We start from the raw sequence: 20,939 nt of genomic DNA, 5'->3' as shown, positions 1-20,939 counted from the left end.
CAACTGCAGGACGTTATCCAGCTAAAAGGATGCACAACTGACTGTTAGCATCAGGGCAGCTAATAATTCTGACCCCGGTAGTTTCAGTTTATTTGTGACATTATTTTCCTTCTGTGTGAAAAAACCCCCAGGACGTTTGGAAAAGGTGTGTTAAAAATTACTTGTTCTGTTTAACAGGTCTTGGAAAATCCATGGGGAGGGTAATAATTATGTCCTCATCTGTACATACTAGGGCCTAAAATTGTTTCATGATTTTCAAAAGGGCTGCCAAATGTTCATCACCAGTCCAGGGTGTACTTCGCCACTCGCTGGCATAGACTTCAGTTCCCCTGTGACCCTGAACTGGATAAGCAGAAGAAAATGGATGGATGGATGGATGGATGGGTGGGCTTTCAAAAGGAGTGAATAAACTCATTATGAAGCACTTTTGTAGTCTGATAGTATGCGAGTGTAAGCTTCTCATTCTCAGAGAACAAGTGTCCTTATATGACCCATGAGGCTTTTAACTGCAGCCATGGTCAGAACATCAATAATGGCCACTGGTAACCTGACTGTAAGAGGGCAACAGGTCATTGTAGCCTCACTCTGCATCGCAGCATTATGCCTTTAAATTTTTGTACAGAAAAAACAGAATAAAACAAACAAAAAAAAGGGGGATGCCACAAGCACTGATCTGGGTACAAGACCACCAGATAATAGGCATTCTCTCCCCTCTCACACACACACCCACACCGACAAGCACACTGAGTGACAATTTAGCCACGGCTCATTTAACCTACAGGCTGTGACCCCGAAGTGAGGCTCCCTACTGGGAGTTTTCACCAGGCCAAATTCTTGCTGAAGGACGAGAGCACAGAGGAAAGTGACGACGCACACAGTCAACCACATACTTCGTAGGCGTTCTAGCGAAAGAGGTGCCCATGATGCTCAAAGTTTCATAAATAGGAGCTCATTCTGTTCACACTTAAAATGTACACTTCGGCCTAGCTGTAAATAAATACACCCTCGTGCTCCCGCTACCCATAACCACAAATAATGCGAATTTCCTTCCCTTTCTGCAACGTGGCAGCGAGTGATGCTCAGCAGTCACCCACACAGTTTGCAAAAAATACCCCCGATGCACATCCCTGCTCATCGCGGTGCATTTTCTCACCGTGCGGACAGAAAAAGTCACTCTGCCACTAGAACAATGTCAAACACAATGCAACTCTGCACTCTCTGTCTCACACACACTCACACAGCAGTGCCCCCTCCTCTTGTTGCCAGCAGGCTAGTGGGAGATGTTAGTCAAAGGGGGAGGGGGTGTTGTGAGGATATGCTGAGTGTGAGTGTGGTGGGGGTCTTTGTGAGCGACAGAGGTAGGAGGAGAAGGGCAGAGGGAGGGGGACATAGCGTTCTATTTCTCATAGACCAGCAGCTGCTGTCTATAGTGGAGAGAGAGGGAGAGAGAGGAAGAGGGAGGGCTGTGTGGCGTGAGGCAGTGCGTGTGCTCAGTGTTTAGGTGAATCCACAACCCTCTGGCTCACGAGGATAAAGGATCCACACACAGAAAACGAGAGAGAGAGAGAGAGAGAGAGGGAGAGAAAAGCAGCGCGGGGACTTTGTCTTCTTCTTCCTCTTCTGGCATCCTCTGCGCTCTCCTCGCTTCATTTTCCCGCAAGCCGACAGCGGCTGTTTTTGCTTCTTTTTTCCCTCCCTCCTCATCCTTCCCTTTTGTTCTCTGCATCCATCTCCGTTTCACCTCGGTCCAGCAGAGGAGGCAGGAAGAGCATAGTCAGAGGCATCATCCTCCCTCCTGCACGCCGAGCCGGTAAGCTGAGCTCTTTTTTCCCCCCCCCTCTCCCTTCGTTTCACCTCTCACCAACGTTCTGTCCACTCAGCACAGGAAGGGGATCGGATAGTCCCACCCTTCACCTTAAAGAGGGGCTGGAGAAGGAGGATGGAGGAGGCATGTGGGTCAGGTTTTGGAGTGAGGCTGGTGGGTGACTTGGGTGGTTAGTTTTAGCAGGGTAGATGGACCGGATGGGAAAGACTAGCCTGGGTCAGAACCCCCCTGTGGAGTAAGGCGGGAGGAAGGGAGCATGTGGGGCTGGTCAACTGGGACTTGTCCTCTTTCACTGCAGTGCCTAGCCAGAGCGCCACAGTCACTGCCACAGTCATATACACATCTCTACACACACACACACACATACACACACACCATCAGGGATCTGGTCTGCATGTTGGAAACCACCAGGAGAGCTCATGTGTGCAAATTTCCAGTGAAGGTTGGTGGCTCGGTCATAGGACATATGTGACCTAGAACGATTGCAGCACATGCATCGTATATTACACTGATACTGTGGGAACAATGTGGATAAATTACATGCCAGGCATGGCCTCTCGCACACTGAGATCCATTCACCGCACACGCGTTATATCATCTAATTGTCGACGCGTACAAAAGGCGTCTGGCTTTATGCAGCGAGATGAGGTGTTTGAGGTTCAAGCTCAGGCCGGTCATTTCTGCAAACAGACCTGCTAAAAACAATAGCCTCAGAATTGCAACGCTGATCAGAAGGGGTGGGTGCATGCGACTGGAGTGGATAACAGGGAGGAGGGAAGGAAAGGATGGATGGAGGGGGAAAAAACTGAATGGAAAGATGAATGAATGAGGGCTAAGGATGTTTGGGCTTTTCAAATGTAGGAAAACAACTGGTGGATGAGAAAGGTGTGCATTTGGAGCAGAAAGAGTGAAGCTACCATGTGACTCTGCAGGTCTTCTTTTTGTGTGTGTGTGTGTGTGTGTGTGTGTGTGTGTGGGAGGGGTGATGTGTGGATGGACAGATGCATTTGAAGCAAGGTAGAAAGAGAAAGCATGTGTGTAAGAGTGGACTGAGAGGAAAGGTGTGTAATTCCAAGTATGAGGCTGAATCCATGCCTGCTGCAGTCGCTAGGAATGTGGTTATGATTATGATAATGAATGACTCACTGTAATTTAAGTTTGCATGCATAAATTGGTTTGCATACCAATGTATGTATACCAATCATACAAATGACACACATGAATGCGTATGTGTGCATGGCCAGTGTTCTATAATATATCTATATGTAGGCCTTTATTATACTGTACAGGTGCATGCATACATATTTGAAAGTATGACATGTACAATATGTGATATATTTATTAACAATTATTATATTTATCACTGTAGCACATGTAGTGACTGAGGTAAAACTGCATAAACAAATATATTTAACTAAAACATGTCTTTAACATTAGACAAAAACTGCTCAATGCGAATCAGTTTATTTATATCTATTTATAAAGCATACCAATGTATTAATCAAATTGTGTCTGTGTGTGTGTGTGTGTGTGTGTGTGTGTTTGCGTGCATGCAGGATCTTTCAGTCTGAGGTGGAATGGTGGCTGCTATGGTATTTACTCCGCTGTTGCTAGGACACTCCCTTTGAACATTTTAACGGAGCCTTTTCATTGGCTCGCCGCGATGATGCAAGAATCCCTCACCCCAAATCTTTCCTGAGCGCCCATAGAAACATGCCCGTCTGCATTTCCCCCCTGCTCTCCTCTCGCTCCTTCTCTGTCACTCTTTTGTCTCCCCCCCCCCACTTTCCCCCATATCTCTCCCCCCTTCTCTCCCATATCTTTTTCTCTTTGTCTTCTTCTCTCTTCTTCATTATTGCTTCATTTATTAATTCCTTGCTCTCAGTAAGTCACTCCTCCCATCAGTCTTCATCAGTTCGCCACTTTCTGTCACTTCCTTCTCTCTCATCCAGTCAAAATGCTCGCTGCAAAATGGTGTTGACAGTGTGCGGTGGTGGCTTCCAGCGCTGCACGATCACTCTCTCCTGCTGTCTTGCGGAGGATTAGCACTGTGTGTGTGTGTGTGTGTGTCTCACACTGTCCTGTTTCGTCTGTCCATGCGAGGTGAGGCATCATCAGGCTGTTTTCCATGTGTCAGGATTATCAGCCTCGACAAGGCAGAAGACAGGAATAGGGGCTTGGGTGTCACGGCGGAGGAGGTTCTCGTAATAGACATCACCTTATCTATTTTTGTCCTTTCTCCTCCACAATATGTGCAGTTATTGGTGTTCACCTTATCACTGCAATAACCTCAGGTTCACAGCCATACATTATTTCCTGTCATGTATTTCACTGTGGAGTCATGCAACTGTAACAGCTCCAGTCTGTTGGTTAGCACATGTTAAGGGAGTGGGGGTAGAAGATTAGGTTATTTAAGGTTAGGAGGAAGGAAAAAGGGGAAAGTACGAGTAATTGTAGTCTTGTTTTCCGATCTTCTCACTTTTGTAAAGTGTGAACAGAGTTTCTGCCTGAAAGAGTGTTTCGTCAAAACATTTTAGCACAGAATAGTGGCTAGTTAGCTAGAAGTAGCCTAGCCTAAAACAAGTGAAAGTCAGGGATGTTAGTGATTACATCTCAAACATGCACTCTCTTATTTTGTAAGGTGTCTTCACACAAACATTTGTTTTATTTGTAGCTGTATACTTTGATAACTCAATGCTAGTACTAGCTAGTTAGCTAGCAAGCTTCCCAGAGACCAAGAAGCTCTCATAATAAATTGTCTAAGGGAGCAGTATTAAAAAGGTTTTGTGCAGTGTTGATAGTTTTTTACTTCATAACAACTGTACTGGCTGAAACTGGAGGCTCACCACTCTGATTGACAGGTTTATGACATAGGCTACTATAGCATATAATTAAAATAGCTTAACTGGACCTTGCTGCTGTCTATGTGTGTTGGAGCCTTTTTAATGAAATTATCCAACAAATGATAAGGCCTGTAATGAAGTACACATTCGTAGCAAAATTTCGCACTAAAATCCCTAGTTTAGTCACCGTGTTTGTCCAAATATACAAATATACTGCTTTGGAAAAGCTAACATGGTGGCAGTCAAAATGCTAATGTTGGGGCTTAAAAATGCCATTGACATCTGGCTGCGTCTATCTTCTGGCTGACATCTTCTGTATGTTTGTGGCATTGTTGGAGTTTGTGCATATTAGTGTTGTCTTCAGTGTAGTATTAGTTGTGGCTGCAAAATGCAGCAGCTAGCGTTTCAGTGACAGTCAAACTCTGAAACTGTCACTTCCAATAAGTGGACCAGTTGACATATTCAGTTTGACTACAGGACTCTGTTGAACGTCATGCAGTATGAAAGGAAGTACATGATATACATATTGTACTACATGTAAGTTTATTAAGAGAGCTATCCAAATCAAGTCACTGTGAATTTTCTGCTCATCCTCTCATGATGCTTTGAAATGGTTCTTGTCGAAGCCCAAATTGAAGCCCAGAATTAAACACTTGCCCCACCAGTGCCTTTGGAAAGCACAACAGTGTTTTAAAAGTATATTTTGGCTTTTTGTTTTAAAGCATAGCCTTCTACGATGTCAAACAAACACGTGAAAGTACAACCATTCTCAGTCAATCCTTTTACTAAAGTACACCATCATCCATATGTTAGCCCATGTGGCCACACAAGCTTTCTCAAAACGTGTGACAGCCCACACTTTATCTCACCACTTCTAATCTATTTGACTTCCCCGCCCATCTGTCTAACAGCAACATCTGTCACTTCAACATCTGTCACTTGAGCTCTCACGCTTGCGTTTGAGGTCTTCTTTTGTTATCATTTGAGTTCAGAGGTCAGATTGGTGTTATAGACAGAGCTGAAATAATTGAGGAATTTGAGATTTGAGCTGTCTCTAGCCGCTAATCTTGTAGTATTTAATCCAGTATTGTCAGGAATTATGGATTACTTCCTGCGAGCAGAGATGATCCTGTTAAACGGGCATTGGGTGGAGGAACAGAGGGTGTGGGACGAGAGGGTGGGCGCAGGCGTAGGATGCTGGAGGGCAGTATGAAAGAAGAGCGTTTACTAAATCCAGCATTAATCAGAAAACTCTTGTGAGATAAAAGACAAAATGTAAATACCACCATTATTAATTCAGTCTTAAAGTCTTAGGACTCTTAAAAAGTAGCTTGACAAACTGGAACATATGCAGTTTCCTTTCTTGCTGAGAGTAATTTGTAAAGATAGACAACACTTTTATGTTCGTAGAGTAAAGTCAGATTCAGGGTCTTGGTCTGGATTCACGCCTAAGACAGGGATTATGTGAATTTAAACAATGCAGAGGCTGCACTTTGACACCGTCCTACAAAAAGTCAGCATATATTATGCTTAGGTTGAATTCATCCAAAAGTGAGCACGAACAGGAAAGAGAGCCACAGCAAACATCACCACAAAGAGAAACAAGTGTAAAAAACAAACCAACCCCAAAGCCCATCAAAGATTTAAAAAAGCACAGACGAGAAATACAAACAGTGGCTGCTGTGGGCAGTTATAAATGTTTTCAACACTCCACTGCAAAGAAGTTTTTTGTCTATCATGATTTCTAGCTTCTCTGTGGCTACGCTAGTAGACCACCAACAGCACAAACATCAAGTAGCACCTACAGACTATCAAGACACAAGAGACATATAGCTTTGTATTAACAATGAAAACTAGTGGAAACACTAACATGTGTGCCCACATATAACAAAAACTCCTTACCACTCTCTCTTAAGGTTTCGAATGAATACGCCTACAAATTAGTTGATTTCATTCGTATTGGTAGTTCTCAGTCATATTCTGCAAAGTCATTTCCAGAACAGGAAAAAAGATACAGTTTGGGTTTTTGAAATCAAAGTCAACTCCAAAGCATCAGCAAACTATTGCTTATTTTTCCGATAACGTTCATATTCAATAAACTTAGTCTCGCTCCATATATTGCTCATGGTCGTCCATGTAAACCAACAAGACTTAAAAAAACGTGTCCTCAAAGGACTTGCTAAAGATATCTAACAAGATAAGAAATTTTGTTAGTTAAACGAAACCAACGCGTTCAATTTGTTTTAGAGTAATTCAGGTGTTCTTCAGGAATTTTCTCACGACATTTTGAAACGAACAGGGGAAATTATAAGAACTTTAAGGCCCATTAGAGGGTAAAAAATCTCGACTAACAAGTTATCAAAAGGGCTAATGTAACACGTCCTGAATTCATCCACTAAATCAGTAAAAAACTAGATTCATGAGCCAGTGAGATTTAATTCTTTGTGACTAGGGAGCCGGGATCTGATAAGTCATCGATATTGCTTTATTCTCAATGCTGGATTGCACTTCTGAAAACTGCTGCGAAGTCTTATTAAACTCTGTTATCATCCTTGTTATGGGTGTCCTGCTGAAACTCTTTGAAATTTGTGCTGTTAAATCCGGGAAGACACAGAGACGAGCCACAGTGAATCCTCTTCAGCTTCTAACTTCGACATGACTTGGCTTGTCAAACTCGTTTTCTTCTGTGGTAGTGAAAGATGATGTAATCAGATTACTTTAGTTACACTCACCATGGGTTTACAATAACACCGTGGTCTGTTGTCTGTTGATGAGAACAATGAGCCTCCACTAACACCAACGAAAAGTCCAATTGCTCACCCTCTGGTCATATTTAAGGTCAATAAATGAAAGGTGAAATCAATTTATGCTGGTGGGAGGCTAAAGAGAGTAGGGAGAGGGGAGAGGAAGCAATACTGTGTTGCAATTAGTGTGTAAAAAGTGAAAGACAAGTTATCTACTCTGCAATGGCTCTAACTTCCTTTATAAGGTCTGCTATAAGGCTATATCCTAATGTTTAGTTAGAGGCTAAAGGTAAATATACTGACTGTGGAGTGGAACACTTTCCCTGTGAGAGAAGAATGACTCAGTGATTGTGTATTTACTTTAGCAGCCATTATGCGTAATCGAGCATGACTTTGATCGTTGCTTAAATCTCATCCCTTCGTTTACTCTTTCTTAATTGTTAGCATGTAGCCTACAGCTAGAAAGCAAATGGTTCTACTTCCAAAACCAAAAGACCTTCTCAGTACCAAACTACATTGTTCTGTAAGGGTACACGTTATGGTAAAAAGCATTTACTTACAGTTTGGGAATCCTTAGTGAAACTAGATTGGAATTTAGGCTAACTTTAGGAGCTCTTTCCTGGGAAGGTTTACACTTCAGCAATGAGACAAGACACCATTACATTGCCACATCCGGCAATTACTTTTGTCAAAGACTTACAGTTTATAGCATAAACATAAAAATAATATAATTTTAAAAACATTAAAACTTGCTCAATATTGCACCGGTTTACCTTGTACTGCCAAAACAACTTTAGATCCATCTAGGCATGGATGTGGGGCCTCGGGGATGTACTAGGATGTAGGCAGCTGGACCTGAACGTGGTACTGGAATTTGGAGGTCCGGTGAGTGTCCTGGATTCTCTATTGTGTTCCTCAGGCCATAGGACAGTGTTTGCATTGTGGTGTAGAGCATTCGAAAGCCTGTGCCATGACAGGGTCAATGGGTGGAGTTTGACCTAGTCCCAACAAAGCTTTTAATCCAGCTGCACTCAAGGTTCAAACCCCCATGGGAGAGTTTGGACTTCATTAGTTTTTTCCAGAAAAAAGAAAGCATTTCCAAACCACGATTAACATTCTGAAAACTTTAACCCAACACATGACCTATCCCTAAACCGAGTACTACTGTTTGATAAAACCAGTAAAAACTGAAGATGAAGAAGAAGAAAAAATCCAGCTAAGTCTGGAAATTTACTTACAAGGCAAGATAAAATTTTGATTAGCAGGCGGCATGAGCTAAGCTGGCTGTGACTACTTTTGGTTATGTACAGCATATTTCTGTTTCTTTTAATGCAGTCTTCACTCAGTTGATGATCCTGTGTAGCCTCTGTTATCACTGTAAAGCTGGACAGGTGGGCAACAGTAACTATGGCAGATCTTAGTAAATGTCACTGGTGCTTGTGTGTGTGTGTGTGTGCATGCCCTTCCATGGGCAAACTAAGATGCTGGCAGCCATACTTTTATACTGTGTTTGATCAGGCTTGCCAGATTGTACACAGAAACCCCCCCCCCCCCCCCCCCCCCTCCCGCCCCTCCGCCAATATGCACATGGACACTGAGATATCCTCACTAATTAGTTTAGCAAGGATTTGTACGACTGTATATATCACTCTTTTTTTAATACATCAAACAGCACTGAAAGAAGCTTTTAAGTCCAAAATAAATCACCGGACAGAAATAAACCAGGAAAACAGCCAAGAGCTCAAACTTTCACACCAGGGATCCACCAACATGTCCCAAATGTGCTCTTTTTTTGTCTGTTCTTATCCTCTTCCATCAGTTTCTCTTTTTTTCCATTCTTTGTGTCAGCTTGAGCCCATACCTCAGACTGCAGCCAGTCTCCTACATTTGAGAGCCTCTGCCCCTCCCAGTGGGACGGGGAACAGTGAAACACCGCATCCTCTGCCATGTGAGACACACTGCAGCACGGTGTGCACAGCAGAGGTGTCAAGGTCTGCTGGCCGACTTTGATGCTAAATATAGATTGGCTCTGTGTACATAAAGGTCAAATTGGGGTTAGAGGTCACCTTGTTCATTTATTCTCTGTGGTCATGTTCCAATGGAGTGAGACACATAATATCTCCCAATTCCAAGCATCACTATTACTGTCAGTTTACCATCAGCACGAGCTCTGGCCTCTTCTCACTCTCCTTCTTGGTCTCTGCATTATGCAGTCTGACATCAAGGTGCATTCATGTTAGCTGTTTTTTTTTTTTTTTTAGCAATAAGTGATGCATTTGCTACACTAATGTCATTTTCAGTTAACAGAGAATTTATATTTACAGAGAATTTATATCCAGATTTCAAACCTGCTTAGGGGCTCTGTGTCATTTAGGTTGGAGTTTAAGGAGCTTTTATTTGTAAAGTTTCACTTTCAGGTACGTGCACTGCTCCTTCCATCCGTTTCATGTTGCCTTCATTTCCCATTTGTAGCAATTTTTCTTTCACTATTTTTATGCACTTGCACAGGAGGATGACGTTTCCATTTTTAGGCACCTCTAATGGGCTCAGTCGCTTTTGCAAACGCAGCACAACTGCCAGTAGACACCAGATCTGCTGGAATCTGCTTTGCTGTTTTGTGCTAAGGAAAAATTGGGCAAGATGTGCATCCGTGGAAATCACTTACCCGGAACTCAACATCAAAGATGACGCTGAACTCTTCTCTAATTTCCTTTACTTAAGCAAACTGTGCAAAATTGTGCAATCAGAAGCATTTTATCAGGCATGCAGACTTCATGAAATTTACTGTACTGTCAATTTCTCAGTATTTATTTGTTAATAGGGCATCCTGCTGTCCATGCCATAGCTTCTGTTTGATGAAGTTGAATAAGACAATAGATACTGCTTATATACTGGAGCTGGATCACAACTAGAGAGTTTGGAGTTTGAGGCTCAAGATAAGGAAGAGTTTTGGTGCTCGAGTGCTACTTGAAAACAATTATTGTTAAAGAACAGAACAGTGGCTAGTGGGTGCAGGCAAAGAGGGAAGTGGACTAAAATATACAGCCAGACGTGGAATGAGTGGAATGAAAGAGTGAAGGAGAGTTGAAGGGGAGGGGAGTATCACAAGACAGCGAGACTCCAGGGACTTGACTTCAAACTGCCTTTACGTACCGTTTTATAGTAGTCTCGTCCTTGTGACATTCACTCTCTGTGTTTTACACACACTGTGTCTCTCGCTGCCTCTCTCACTTAAATCCCCTGCCTTGACTACACAAGTCAACAATGATAAAGAAATTATACAAAAACAAAATAAATATTTAAAAAGAGATTAAGTTATTTAAGGTATTAAGTGGAGAAGATAGTGACAGAATTTTTTTGTGCTAAAAAAGGAAGCTCTGTTAAAAGCTTTGACCAAATCACATTTACGCCCATAAGCAGAGACAGTTTTTGTTTGGCAGGATTTTTGTCTATAGCCAGTCTTGAGCATCTGTATTATGGGATATTTCATTTTAATATTAAACACAAAATCTCTGTGTTTGTTTCTTTGTCTACAAACTCCTTCTTGACCACCAGGAGTCCAGTAAACAAACTTTGCACACAGATACAGCTTAGGCCCCTGAAGGTTCTCATCTACATCACGCATTAGGATGTCATTATGCTGCCTAGCAACCACCTAGTAACAGGCTAAAATAACCCATTTTTAGCATATAAAGAACATCTACTGCTTGTAGTTTTTCATTTTTGTCAGCGAGGCTTAGTATTGTCAGTTTGCCAACAGCACAAACAGGCCTAACAATGGTTGGGTACATTATTTAGAGTCATATTAGAATATTGTATTGATGACTTACAAAAACAGGTTGAAGCATGTGATGATCTCCTTTTTAACTACATTTTAAAACCATGCTCATCTTCTACCCATGCTTCCTTACTGGTCAAAACAATTTTCAAATAGAGTCATATTTTAGCACCTGTGAAGCTGAATTATTTAATCTAGTTATAACAATGCAATTACGATAAAGCACGCCTCATTTGGTCCAGATAGGATGGACAGAGGTCAGCTGAACAGGTAAAACAAAGCATTTGACTGGTTCTTACAACCAAAATTTTAGGTCCATAAGATACATTATTACTCAGTGTAATTAAAGTCCATCCTGACTGATGTAGAGGATGTTGATTCAGCCAAATGCACCCTCACTGCATGTGGAGGCATCTGCTCTAATGCTCACGCTGTTCACGTCTATCCTTGCAGTTATCGTCACATGTAAAAACACAAACATACACACTCTCCTCTGACCTATATAAAACACAGTGCAAGCAGTCCATCAAGAACAAAGAGCGCCAGCATGCACGCATATTCTGTCTGTCTTTGTTTACAGGTAGTGGGTGGGTGGTGGGGAGTTCTAGAAAAGGGGGTTCAATGGGGGAGGGGGACTACAATAACTAACTACCACACGCACACACACACACACACACACACGCACACACACACGAGCCCCCCTGCGAGTGCATGTAGAACCCTAAAAGTCTATCCTGTTCTCTTTGATGGCAGCTAATTGGCATCCCGCAACACAAATACAGATAACAAGAGCTCGCAGATACATTCCTTTATGTCCTCTGACAGCTGAAGCACAGAGACAAAACCGCTATTAAAACTGATATATAAAGCTGTAATTTTTCCAGATCTGCTTTGCCAAGTTTGAAAATGCCCCCGAGCCAAGCCACGGTATTCAAATATTAATGACCACATTAAATATAAGGCATATATTAATCTGTGCTGAGAAAGAAAAGAGAAAGAAACTACAGAGGAGAACTCAATTATAATTCCCAAGAATTTCCCATGTTCAACGCTTCAGCAAAACGAGCTGCTGCAGCAAAGGCAAATAGACATCAGGTGTTTTTTTATCCACCTCTGAACAAATAAGCTATGAAGTCCCCCAGTCGCTGCCCCACTTCTTTATTTCACTTGAGAAAAGATCACACTGAAGGATGTTCCACTGTAGAAACGGATTCAAGTGCAACTTAAACGAGCCGCACATCTGCCTGCCTGCCATTTTTTTCTGCCTCTCATTATATCCTCTTTTCTTTGTCAACAGCGCAGACTCACAATGCTCATTTGCAATCGGCCTTTTACGAGGCACCGTGCTCTCCTCCGGACTGGTGTATGTGAAAGAGAGCGAGAGAAGGGGGAGGGGTAGCGGTGGAGAATCGTAACCTCCTCCTTTGATTTCCATCCCTCCTTTGCACTCCATCTTTTGCTCTCACACTCAGCCTCTCTCTTCTTTTCATTCTCCATCCCACCTCACTTCAAGGAGGGACAGCGGTATCTATTATTATGTATGAATGTGGATGGGGAGGGCCTGAGGCAAATTGGCTGTAACATTCCTTCAGTGGTCAATCTTTGGTGATGGTCTGGCCTTGTCTGACGCTGCCACCTCCCATTCTGCTCCTGGAAAAGCCTCTTTGTCTCCTCTCGTGTCCTCACACACTGCTTGGGCTCTCAGCAGGGTTCAGCGGCCATAGCCAGAGCTGTACCTGTTTCTCTCCAAACCTTAACTTTGAAGCGTTAATAGATCTTTAAAGCTTCTTCTAAACACACTGCCTGACTGTTAAACACACACCTCACTTGTGCACTTGAATGCAAAGTGTTTCCTTACTGAGGCGTGTAAGTTATTTTGAAAGAATTCAAACACACAGCATCAACTATTCGGCCATTTTTGCCCTTCCTTCCTGCTTCTAGGTGCATGGCGGGTTTCTGTGGGCTGTATGAGAAGTTGACATGCCATGCAGTGGTCAAAGTTCAACCAATCTGACAGTGTGAGGAGCTCCCAGAGCACTTCAACATACAAGAGCTCCACGAGGATGATGCAAGCCCAGCATCACTCTGGTCGTCTCAGTAAAATAGCCAGCGGTATTTTTTTGACAGGCTTTTTGGATTCTTGGAGAAAACAGGCGTTTTACTGAGAAAGATAATCTCCATGAAGTGACGCCACTTTTGATCTTCAAAGCTTGAATGCAATCAGCACTGAGACTAACGAACTACTTGAGCGTCATCGCCGCTAAGCTGCTGTGCTCACTGTCACGGCGTTTAATATCGCTTGCGGTCATGTTTAGCCACTTGTTAGCAAACTCCTTTCTGGGACACATAACACCTTTGAAATTTACAGGTCAATTATTTACCTACATATTTAATGTTGTAGTGCAAAGCCTAAAAAAGTCACAGGTTTGAGTTCTTCTCTTTCTAGATGAAGAGAACTGGAAGTACAAAATGCCAAATTTCTTGGTTTTAGGATTTTGAGCCACATGCTCCGTTACTTTTTGCGCGAGATCGAAATTAGCAACCATGATCATTGTAGAGACTACTTACAATTAATGTTAGTATAAAAAAACAGCTGTATCCTGTGATACCACACTTATCTGCATCTGGCAAGAAAAGGACAAACGAGAAAGTGAACAAGTCAAAATTGCAGGTGGTGAGAAGTGAATGACTGGCTGCATAAAAAAGAAGGTTGCAGAAAAAGTGGAAGAGATAAAGGATGAGAAAAGTGGGACCTGCTGAGAGCGCAGAATCAAAATGGACTGATGTGTCTCTGCAATGACTTCTGATCTGTGTCTTCTCCTGCCCCACCAATAATCCTCTAGTCTGAGTCTCTAAATACATATCAGCTGTCAGGTTGCTGAAAAAAGCAGCTAGAGTGCATTTAAACACTGTCCCCTCCAGCTGGCTCGTCTAACAGTGTCTGCCATCTGGAGACTGCAGAGTAGTCTGATATTTGATTAACATGACACTGATTCACGATGAGGCTCATGAACGGGCAAAAAGACGAGTATTCATTTGTTTTGACTGTTTCCAAATGAGGACGGAATGATTAGCACTTCATAAAAATTTGCTCCCAAATTGTGTTAAACAGAAACACAAATTTTTAAAATAGCTTTTCCTAACCTCATTTTTTTGGGGATGCTTACATTATTTTACTTTGAACACAGAAACGAAATTATTTCACAAAAACCAAAATCTAACAGGGTCAAAATTATTAGCTTATTGCTAATATACAGTTCTGTATTCGTTTTGCTGGATAACATCCTGCAGTTGTTTGTTGTAGTTTTTATTTGTAGTCTCACAAATGTTTCCTGAGCAATCCCAGCCCAATCTTCTTTGGTGAATCTCTCAGGCTCCTCCAGATGTGCTGGTCTTCTGGCGTGACCTTGGTCTTCAGTTCACCCCACAGATTTTTAATGATTCAAGTCAGGGACTTTGTGCAGGCCAGTCCAGAACATTTACTTTAATCTTCTGCAGGTAGCTCTTCACCAATAGCATGTTTTGGGTCATTATCGTGCTGGAAGGCAAAGTGACGACCCAGAACCAGTTTTGCTGCTGACTGCTTGAGGATTTCTTTTAAAATCTTCACATCCTTCTTTCTGTATGATTCCTTCCACTTTGTCGAGATTTCCAGTTACAGAAATCCTAAAGCGTCCCCACAGCATGATACTCCCACCACCATGTTTCATTGTAGGGATGCTGCTCTTTAACTTGTACACCTCTCCCTTCTTTCTCTAAACTTAAGCAGCACCTCAGTGGCAAAAAAAAGCTTTATGAGCATCAACAGTTCTCAATTTTAAACTAATTTATGTTGCTTTTGCCGTGATGCTTTCTCAAGCTTCAGCCCAAACCCTTGCTGAAGTTTTTATACTGTGTGTAAATAGTAGATAATGCTCAGTTTGACCTTGATTTCACTAGCTTTGAGCATTACAAAGTTAAAGCACATCATTGCACAGTGCTGGTTCATGCTATTGCTCAATAAAAAGGTCTATTTTTTCAGGTGGCTAATTATAATGACCCTGGTAGTTTTTGTTTCTGTGTCCAAATATAAACAAGTTATGCTTTCTAAAGAAAACTAGTACGATTAGAAAACAAATGCGGCCAATAATTTTGTCCTCTGTATATATATTAACACTGTAATAACACAGATTAGATTTGTGTAAGTAAATTCATCCATAAAGTTAATCATATGAATTATTTGCTCAAATCTTGAAACAGTTTTATGAAATTTTGGGCGTGACATGCTAGATAGCATCCTCATGGTCCCTGAGACCATTTTTCCTTCATTTTTATTCATCTGTATAAAAAAATAACTAAATGTATTTACTTAAATGTTAATCAAGCACATTAGTCATGAAGACCATTTTTATGCCTCCTGTAACACTGCAGTATTACTCACTTAGTGGTGATTGGATTCTGAAATGAAAAGCTGTGCACTATAAGGGTGGATGCATCTTAAACCCTCGAGCTGTAAATATAAACATGTATGCTGGAAGTAGAGATGAAAACTGAAGTTTGTGCATGGTGAGAAAGTAAACAAGTGGCATGTAGCTTTAATGGAAAAGTGGACCATTTGATTAACAATTAGCAGATTTAAAAAAAATAGTTCTCCATCAAAGAGTGTAGTCGAGGCCCTGAAGCAGGGGTAAAATTAGATATCTATTCTCGTCTGGTAAAGGCTCAAATAGTTACAGCTGCAACAAAAAGGGCTCGTGTGAGAGCTCCAAAGTTAGGAGCAAGAATAAAGTTCACAATAAGTCTGCAAACTTAAACTGCGCTTGTTAAGTGGATAAATGTGTAAAGGCTACTCACTGAGTTTTCTGTCTGCACCGAGCTGCAAACTCACCAGATGTGACTTTGCATATTAAATTCTTCTACAGTAAAGATGACAGTTTAACACAGATGAACACTAAACACTGCCACAACACATTTAATCTGTGGTTTTTACATATAGCGCCTGCTGCTACCTAGCTAGCTAGCACTGCTGGTGACAAATCGTATGTTGATTAGCAACCACCTTACAGCTGCAAATGAAAGAAGTGACAAATCAATCTTTTATGTGGATTGGGCTTTAGTCTCTTGGGTTTAGTCTCCTTTGAAAGGCTTGACCTTTGCCCTTTCACTGACAGAATAAACATTAGACTCCTGAATCAGTCCATGACTCCCCGATAACGTAGAAGACACGATTCCACGATTGCACAGCACTTTAACACTGCTACAAGAAAGTAAATGCTTTGGTGTCCCCTTGTGATATTGAGCGAAGTCCATCTATCCATCCCACCTCATTGATAACACCAAACTGTGCGTTGCCATGAGAATAAGAGGCTGTGTTTCCCTGGCAACTATTCTGAAAATATCTTGCCTTCCTCCTGTCTGCACTCTCCCCTGATTCAATTCAATTCAATTTTATTTATATAGCTCCAAATCACAATGACAGTCAACTCAAGGCACTTTATATTGTACAGTAGATCGTACAATAATAGATACAGAGGAAAACCCAACAATCATATGACCCTCTATGAGCAAGCACTTTGGTGACAGTGGGAAGGAAAAATTCCCTTTGAACAGGAAGAAACCTCCGTGGCAGAACCAGGCTCAGGGAGGGGCGGGGCCATCTGCTGCGACCGGTTGGGGTGAGAGAAGGAAAACAGAATAAGACATGCTGTGGAAGAGAGACAGAGGTTAATAACAGATATGATTCGATGCAAAGAGGTCTATTAACATATACTGAGTGAGAAAGGTGACTGGAAAGGAAAAACTCAATGCATCATGGGAATCCCCGGCAGCCTACATCTATTGCAGCATAACTAAGGGAGGATTCAGGGTCACCTGGTCCATCCCTAACTATATGCTTTAGCAAAAAGGAAAGTTTTAAGCCTAATCTTAAAAGTAGAGATAGTGTCTGTCTCCTGAATCCAAACTGGAAGCTGGTTCCACAGAAGAGGGGCCTGAAAACTGAAGGCTCTGCCTCCCATTCTACTTTTAAATACTCTACAAACAACAAGTAGGCCTGCAGTGCGAGAGCGAAGTGCTCTAATAGGGTGATATGGTACTACAAGGTCATTAAGATAAGATGGGGCCTGATTATTTAAGACCTTGTATGTGAGGAGCAGGATTTTCAATTCAATTCTGGATTTAACAGGAAGCCAATGAAGGGAAGCCAAAACAGGAGAAATATGCTCTCTCTTTCTAGTCCCTGTCAGTACTCTTGCTGCAGCATTTTGGATTAGCTGAAGGCTTTTCAGGGAGTTTATTGGACATCCTGATAATAATGAATTACAGTAGTCCAGCCTGGAAGTAATAAATGCATGAACTAGTTTTTCAGTGTCACTCTGAGACAGGATATTTCTAATTTTAGAGATGTTGCGCAAATGGAAGAACCCAGTCTTACATATTTGTTTAATATGTGCGTTGAAGGACATATCCTGGTCAAAAACGACTCCAAGGTTCCTCACAGTGTTACTGGAGGCCAAGGTAATGCCATCCAGAGTAAGAATCTGGTTAGATACCATATTTCTAAGATTTTCAGGGCCGAGTACAATAACCTCAGTTTTATCTGAATTAAGAAGCAGAAAGTTAGCGGCCATCCAGGTCTTTATGTCTTTAGATAGAGCTGGGTGTCATCTGCATAGCAGTGAAAATGTATGCTATGTCTTCTAATGATGCTGCCTAGGGGAAGCATGTATAATGTAAACAGAATTGGTCCTAGCACTGAACCCTGTGGAACTCCATAATTAACCTCAGTGTGTGAGGAGGACTCTCCATTTACATGGACAAATTGGAGTCTATTAGATAGATGTGATACAAACCACTGCAGCACAGTACCTGTAATACCTACAGCATGCTCTAATCGCTCTAATAGGATATCATAGTCAACAGTATCGAATGCTGCACTAAGGTCAAGCAGGACAAGCACAGAGATGAGTCCACTGTCAGAGGCCATAAGAAGATCATTTGTAACCTTCACTAAAGCTGTTTCTGTGCTGTGATGAACTCTGAAACCTGACTGAAACTCTTCAAATAAGCTATTCCTCTGCAGATGATCTGTTAGCTGTTTGACAACTACTCTTTCAAGTATTTTTGATATGAAAGGAAGGTTGGAGATTGGCCTATAATTAGCTAAGACTGCTGGGTCTAGAGATGGCTTTTTAAGTAAAGGTTTAACTACTGCCAGCTTGGAGGCCTGTGGTACAAATCTCTGATGAGATTCGATGATGCAATGGCAGCAGCAGCAGTGTTAATAGTTACACCAGTCAGCGGGTAAGAGTGCTGGAGGTGTGCGAGACGCTCAGTCAGTAAGATGAGCTTAACAAGCTTAAATGAAGACATAAAAATGGAAAGAAGAAAGCAAGAAGCACCAGTCACAGGCTCCCAGACTGAACCGATTGTTAAGCGTTTGTATTTTAAATGGTATTACTCCATCAAAACCACCCTGGGACATAGAAAACGTCTATAATCCACAACTGTGTGTGGATTACAGCTGCTTTTAGTGTATGGTCTAAATATGTGAATCAAATATATATAATGCAGTGCAGTTGCTTATGGTAAAAAGAATTGTTACGCGACTCTGCAGATGCTCATTAAGGCAGCTGGAGTAGATTGTCTACCAGTCAGAAGGATGGTGGTTTGACTCCTCCATGTCTGAATATCCTGAACCCCAAGTTGCCCCTGATGCATCTAAATGAGTGTGAATGTTAGATTAGGTGCTTAGGGAAAAAAAAGCGCCTGTATGAATATGTGTTTGGGTAAAAATCTAGTAAAAAGTGCTGTGAGTGCTCAGTTAATGTAGAAAAGAAATATACAAGGCCAGCTATTTAGTCTGCCTTAGCCTGCCAACAGCGGTACGCTCTGCAAGCCATTTTGCAAACCACCCCTAACCGAGCTCCATGTTAATGCTTTATTTGACTCACTCAGGCAGTTTAAATAAATACAGATTAAATTAACAATCTTCTTTGACTGTCGTGGTCTTGACTGACCTGTTTTCAGTTTCTGGTCAAACCAAGGTAGCCTTCATCAGTTAAAAACAACTAGATACAAAGTTACTGGCTATCTAAAGAAACAAGCATGGTTAAGATAAAGAACAGAGCTGAAGGAGAGTGAGTGTGTGGCGAAAAATCTGTTATTTTTTGGATGACGTCACATGTTCAGTCTGGCCAATTATAATCATATCACAGTCATATTTGTTCCTAATTTGTTGCCGTTACCAACTCTTAACATCTTGATATCCAAATAAACAACACACTACATTCCTGTTTTTCCCCACATTGTCTCCACATGTAGTTGAAATTTACGCTGACTGTTTTTTTTTCTTCTTGTTACCCTCCTTAATCTGTTTCTCTGTCTTTGTCAGGTTGTGGGTGCTGATGCTGTAACCACTGTTTGGAGCTGACAAGCCCTGGTTGATGCAGTGAAGTGTTCCAGTGGGATAAACACAAGCAAAGGTAGGAATGCAAGCAGATAACTTGAATAAACAGAAGCATACAAAACACCATTCGGGGGAAGAGGAGAGGCAGATTTTCTGAATAAAGATTGGTGAAGATGAGAGCTGAACGAGTGCAGTCACTGCATCCGTTGCATACAGTACAGCTGCCAAAGGGTTTGATTCACAGGCCACTGAATACTCAGTTAGTGACAGAAAGATTGTGGTTAGAGATAGAGAGGAAGAAAGACAGAATAGAAAGGGAATGCGGATGGTATTATTGGTGAGTTAATAGAGGTTAGGCTTGGCAGTGCCATTCCTGTGCTCACTAAATCCACACTGATGAAGCTCCTGGGCTGTAACAGGAGGAATCTTTCATTGAGAGCTGAAAGGAGGCTGGGAGGCTTAGCGCTGACGCTTGGCTTCCAGTCTGGACCAGATTTGCTTTTCAGGCCCATGTGGGAGCCGGGCTGTGCCTTTATTAAGGCTCGAGGAGCCCCTCGCTTTGGTGTCTCTTGCCGGACTACAGATGAGAGCTGTGTGTGCTGTGCGGTTGCATAAGAGAGGCACTTTCATCCACTCAAACGCCGGCAGACTGCAAACACTGTGCGTGTGAGAGGAGCTGCAACCGGTGGCCACCAAAGACACACTTCCTAATTCCACAAAGTGCTGTGTCTCAGCGCCCAGAGAGTCCATCTGTGATGCATCCAGTGGCTTCGTGGAAAGTTTTAATAGCAAACGTGTGTTTGCGCTACCCTATCGCCATTTCCATTCTGCCACTTGGATTTGTTTGCGCCCGAGGGCCACCAGTGAGGCCGAATGGCACCTTGACAGAGATGTGCTGCGACAAGACAAGGCCAAAGAAGCCGGGAGAGTGCTGCTGAGTGGTGAAATAGGGAAGTGAAGCAGAAAGGAGAGCTGAAGGGGATATTTTTGAGGAACCCATTCTGACGTCAGAAACAAAAAAAGAGAGAAGAGACTTTTCTCTATTTGAGTAGAAATGATATAAACACACACACAAAAAAAAGAGAGAGAAAGACATCTTATGCTCTGTAGACTCACAAGCTTACAACAGCAAAAACAAAACAAAAAAAAGCCCATAGAGCAAATAGAAAAGGAAAAAAAACCACAGGCCTTTAAATAGACGTCTAAAAAAAAGAGAAGTGTGAAGTGGACAGACTGAGGGAGAAAGAGCGAGAGCAGAAGTTTACATCAGTCTCTAAGAAAAGCCGAGAGTGGGAACCGGTGGAAACCATCGTGGGACTCCCGTTGTCACTCTGGGATTTACTGACAGGAGGCGAGGACGTGC

General features: G+C 42.2%; 1 protein-coding gene across 2 annotated transcripts in view; it reads left to right on the top strand.

The window, feature by feature from the left end:
• The first annotated feature begins 1,392 nt into the window (after positions 1–1,392).
• fam49al (family with sequence similarity 49 member A, like) overlaps positions 1,393–20,939 on the top strand; it is a 40,677-nt gene continuing 21,130 nt past the window's right edge. Inside the window, exons 1-2 of one of the 2 annotated variants that reach the window (XM_006795207.3) lie at positions 1,393–1,810; positions 19,562–19,652. The gene's annotated coding sequence lies outside the window, so the exon portion shown is untranslated. The remainder of the gene's footprint in view (positions 1,811–19,561; positions 19,653–20,939) is intronic. The other variant, XM_006795208.3, reaches the window with a different exon arrangement.

This window comes from Neolamprologus brichardi, chromosome 22, assembly GCF_056152115.1.
Source record: "Neolamprologus brichardi isolate AB-2024 chromosome 22, ASM5615211v1, whole genome shotgun sequence".
NCBI classification, from domain to species: Eukaryota; Metazoa; Chordata; class Actinopteri; order Cichliformes; family Cichlidae; genus Neolamprologus; species Neolamprologus brichardi.
This window is presented reverse-complemented; position numbering and strand designations above follow the sequence as displayed.